Source organism: Austrofundulus limnaeus, unplaced genomic scaffold (genome assembly GCF_001266775.1).
Source record: "Austrofundulus limnaeus strain Quisiro unplaced genomic scaffold, Austrofundulus_limnaeus-1.0 Scaffold642, whole genome shotgun sequence".
NCBI lineage: Eukaryota > Metazoa > Chordata > Actinopteri > Cyprinodontiformes > Rivulidae > Austrofundulus > Austrofundulus limnaeus.
In genome coordinates, this window is record NW_013953044.1 from 248,616 (window position 1) to 254,060 (window position 5,445).

Here is a 5,445-nt window from a genome sequence, read left to right on the forward strand (position 1 = left end):
GTAATAACACAGAAATCCACTAGAGGGTATCATAACACCACACATGGATTATCGGTAAATGCAATGAACATGCAAAAGACAAAAAAACTGTCAGAACTTGAATTAACGGCATATCTCCTCATATGCTACTATAATGGTAATATATATCTGGCAAAGGATAGCATAGAACTTGAGTTATTACAAGTAATGGCTTGCATTACAAGGCTAATTTCACCTCGTGGGCTAATAACTGACATAAACCCAAATATCGGCCAGAAAAATATAAACTTACATAATAAAAACGCACACAGGTCTCATACACACGGGATTAAAGAAGGATTGATAGTGGATGCTATCCGTGRATGGATTTTTTATGCCACCGAGCCACACAGAAGCACAGAAATAACTTGCTCATCTACGTGARWGTCGAACTACAAAAAACGAAGATGCATCATGGGTATTGTAGTGCTAAAACGCACAGGTGGGCTTTTAACACAGATTGCTCAACTTTTTTGGAGCCTTTGGATGGTGTCTTGGAAGGGGTGCCGTCTGGAGACTCCATTGTTCTACTGGGTAATTTCAGTGTCCATGTGGGCAATGACGGTTTTATCTGGAAGGGGGTGATTGGGAGAAACAGCCTCCCTAATCGAAACCTAAATGGTGTTCTATTATTGGACTTTTGTACTAAGCACAGGTTGTCCATAACAAACACTACAGTATGTTTGAGCATAGAGTAGTTCCTAAGTGTACTTGGTACCAGGCCACCTTAGGCCAAATGTCCATGATCGATTTTGTAATCGTCTCATTTGACCTGAGGCCCTGTGTCTTGGACACTCAGGTGAAGAAAGGGGCAGAGCTGTTAATTGATCACCACTTGGTGGTGGGGGAGGCTACCTGACAGGCCTGGTAAACCTAAACGCATAGTGAGGGTGAACTGGGAATGTCTGGCAGAGCCCCCTGTCCATGTGATCTTCAACTCTCACCTCCCAGAGAGCGTTTCAAATGTCCCAGTGGAGGTCGTGGACATGGAATCTAAATAGGCCWTGTTTAGGACCTCCATTGCAGATGAGGCTTCTAGTGGCCTGATGGTCACAGGTGCCTATTGCAGTATGAAACCAAAGGACCCACTGGTGGAGGCCGTCAGCCTGAAGAAGGAGGCCTTCAGGACTTGACTTTCTAAGGAGAACTCGTGAAGCAGCTGAAGTGTACAGGGTGGCCAGAATGTCTGCAGCTTTGGTGGTTGCAGATGCAAAACTCGGGCTTGAAAAATAATTCTGGAAGGCCATGGAGAATGACTTACGGTTGGCCTTGAGGAAGTTCTGACAAACTGTTCGGTGACTCATTCTCTGTCCCAGTCTGTACTTGTTTTGGGTGGGGAACTGCTGACCCAGATTGAGGATATTGTTGGACCGTGGAAGGAACATTTCAAGTATCTCCTCAATCCATTTCCATGTCCACCTTTGAGGAGGCAGAGTCTTTAGACTTGGGGAAAGAGGAGTCCGTTAACATGGCAGAGGTCACTGAGGTAGTCAAAATACTCCTTAGTGGCAGGGCGCCAGGGGTGGACGAAKTTCACCCCAAATTGGTTCCCATTTTTAAAAAGGGGGCCAGAGAGTGTGTTCTAACTAACGTAGAATCACACTTTTCACCCTCCCCGGGAAGATTTACTCCAGGGTGTTGGAAGGGAGGGTCCAATTGACCATAGAACCTCGAATTCAGGAGGAGCCATGTGGCTTTCTTCCTGGGCATGGAACAGTGGGCCAGATCGTTACCCTTGCAGAGTTGCTAAAGGGTCATGGAAGTTTGCCTCTCTGGTCTACATATGTTTTGTAGACTTAGAGAAGGCTTATGACCAGGTTCCTTGCAGCATTCTGTGGGAGGTGCTGCGGGAGTATGGGGTGTCTGGGGTGTCTGGGTTGTTACTAAGGGCAATCCAGTCTCTGTAGAACCAAAGCAGGAGCTGTGTCCACATTCTTGACACAAAGTTGAGCTTGTTCTCAGTGCATGTTGGACTCTGCCATGGCTGTCTCTTGTCTCCAATCCTGTTTGTAGTGTTTATGGACAGGATCTCAAAGCACAGTTGTWGAGAGGAGGGTGTCTGGTTTGGGAACCACAGAGTCTCATCTCTGCTGTATGCAGATGATGTGATTCTGTTGGCATCTTCAGACCAAGACCTTCAGTGTGCACTGGGGTGGTTCGCAACSAAGTATGAAGCAACTGGGATGAGAGTCTGTTCCTCTAAGTCTGAGGCYATGGTTTTCAACCAGAAAAGGGTGTAATTAATGCCCTCTCCGGGACAGGGTAGAGTCCGTTCCTCCAGTGAAGGAGTTCAAGTMTCTGGGTATCTTGTTTACGAATGATGTTAGGATGGAGTGGGAGATGGTTTGTTAGATTGGAGCCTCATCCTCAGTAATTAGGCCATATTTTCAGCCAACCAAAACAGTTCTGGAGAAGAAAGAGCTGAGTTGAAAGGCAAAGGACAGACAGACTGCTTCTGACCAGTATCTCTCTGTTYGACGACACCGGTCAGCATGTTCACACTAACCTGTTTTCAGCTTCTTAGCTCCATACACAACACTGGTTAAACAGTCAACGCAAATAATGTCCTGTCATCATATTTAACTTCTTTCACCTATAAATAGAAATAATTTTCTATTTCCACTAAAATATCTAKTTCAAGGGCAAAAAACCAGCCTCTTACCGACTACTTATTTTACTAGATTATTCCAAAAGAGATTCCAGTCTGTTGTTTTCTCTCCTTTTTGTTTTTCAATCTGTCATTGTGTTATGTTGTAAAATTAATTTGTCCATCCACACATTTGATGCTCACATTTACTTGTGTTTGCAGGGGAATATTTAGGCACCATCATTATGAGATGACTAATTGTAATATTGTTTTTACTGTGTGGGTGTTTGAGTTGGAGATTTAATTGAGCTGTTTTCAGCTTTTTTGGAAATCAGATGAAAATGGAAGTAGCATGACAATGGCTCAGATTTGTTTACACCTGCATTGCTTTTGTGAATGTGGTTTCAGTGAGTCATTACTGTGTTTTATCTGAGTTTTGTTTATGCACACTGACCTTGTGAAGCAAAGCAGATGACAGCAGAATTATATATTAGTTTTATGCAACTTGCAGGATTTATCCAACTGAGATTAGCTGCACAGTGGAGATGGGAGGAGTGGGAGGCAGTCAGGTGTTAAGTAATGCTACAAGATGTGGACATGGGCATGCTTTAACATTTGGATGTAAGTGCATTTTAATGTCTGAATGAACATTTCATAGTTGTGATCAAAGTTTAGTGCTCACATTTTTCTTTGAAATCAACTAGTTGATGAGGTTCAGACTTTAATCTCTTAATTTTTTTTGGCATAAAACCTCAATTTGTTGCTAACTTTAGTTTCTTCTAAAGAATGTTATCCAGTGTTCCAGGACTGAAACATAATCAACATGTTTATAATAAAGACTTCAACTCAAACAAAGCTCTGCCAAGTCTTATCTGGGTCTTTATTGTACTCTGAGACAGCAAACTTCACTCCCATAAAAAAAGAAAAAGGAAAAAAAAGCTTGCCTTGARTTCTCAATTTGCTGGCTTTGAGGACCATAAATGGTACATTTTGTCCTGGGTAGCTGGGCAGAAAAGCTGAGTCCTTGTTACCGTTGAAGGTTTATTTTTTTCCCCTGTGGGTAACTTTCTCAGAAATTTTAAAAGCATTTACAGGGCTTCAGCTGAAGTTCTTTGAACTCCTTTGAGGGTGTGTATTTAATTGAAACTTTGTATCTTTTAAGACTGAGTGTTGATAAAAGAAAGCATGGTTGTTAAACTAAAGTTACTTAAAACAAAAAGAAAAATGTTGATGCCACTTTAAGTACTGGCTCATATCATTAAAAGGATTTTATTTTTATACACTTAGTTATCCTGAGAGGCACTGTCTGGGCACATGAGCAATATATGACTTGATCGACAAAAGTGGCCCTTGGGTTGTCTTATCCCTTTGAAATCTTTGAATTGTTTTTTTATTTTTTATTTTTTTGTGTGAGTGTGTGAGAGTTTTTTTTTTAGTAGCTTATGAGACAAAGTTAATTTTCCAAACAAGGYACTATGTCTGATCCGGTCTGGTCTGGTCATTAATGAAAAATAGGTAGAAATTAATAAATGAAAATCATATTTTTAAGAAGTCTTAAGGCAGCGAAGTTAAAGTAAATTCAACATCTTGATTAAAACAGCCTCTATTTTTATTTCCAAATTTGCTAAAACTATTGATTGTGTTGTAGAACCAGATGACTGAAGTCTGGATGGTTTTTGCAAGGTCCTGGAGGGGTCTTCAGGCTAATATTATGAAGACAGGGAGCTCCTCGTTACACATATAGATCAACAGTGGTTTTGTATATGCACAAAATGTCTGTAGTGAGGTCATAGTGGTTTATCAGTGTGGTGGTAGCATATCAGGATCATAGGTGAATCACTACACTTTGCATGCACSTACCAGCATGACTTTGTTGAGAATTTATAAAAAAAACTGGCCACTCTGTCTTTATGCTGAGGCTTTAGCCAAGATCATGGTACGGTCATAGAAATAGAGTTCCTTGATTCCTAAAAATAATGGAAAATGCTTTTAATATCTTCAAAGACTGGTTAAGTATAGAAAACAAAAAAAATGTTTTCAGATTTTAATCCAGATTTTATTATTTTAAGTACAAAATTAGAATTTTGCTTTGTCTTGTGGAGCTGTGGTGCCGTTGGCCTCAACTAGTGAAAATGTCAGTTAATATGATCTAGACTCTCACATCATTTGTACAGAAACTGAATGGCCCATAACAGTGGACCTCCAATTCTATACTCGGAGCGCCACCCTGCAAAGTACATCAGGCAAAACTGTCAAACACCTCTTTCTAATCTACAAAACACAAGTTGACTGGATGGATACCCCAACAATAATAAAGAGTTGGTTCAGTGTTCAATGGCCAGAATGGAACTTTCAGTGTTTTTTTCTGAAATCACCATCTACCATACACTTTTTTTTAGCACTCCTCAATAAGCTTTACCAGGGAGTCTGAGAAGTRTAATACCTACAATTGAAACACATCCTCCTTCAAAAGGGGAACCACCACCCTAGTCTGACAAGCCATTTTTACTGTCCCCGTTGTTCATTCAGTGTTTCAAATCTGTTGCAACAAAGACTTGAGGAACTCAAGCTGGACCTCATCCACCCCTGAAACCCTGCTAATGCAAAACGTTTAACTACCTTGGTGACCTCAGCCCCATTTATAAACGGATCACACCAATGGCCCCTGACATGGCTTCCTTCATAGAAGACATATTGGTGAAACTGAGAGAGTCCTCACTTTTTTTTCCCAATACCTGCAGTAAGTGGACCTCTTTAAAGCTGCTGTATGTAGTTTCTTGAGTACCCAAAAACTTAGAAAAATTTTGAACAGAAACAACCTTATAATCCCTCCCCCCGCT

The 5,445-nt window shown here is 41.0% G+C and overlaps 1 protein-coding gene across 2 annotated transcripts in view; it reads left to right on the top strand.

Annotated features, from left to right (window-relative positions):
- The window catches only part of scfd2 (sec1 family domain containing 2), a 249,408-nt gene that overhangs the window by 213,724 nt on the left and 30,239 nt on the right, over window positions 1-5,445 (top strand). The gene's annotated exons all lie outside the window — the stretch shown is intronic.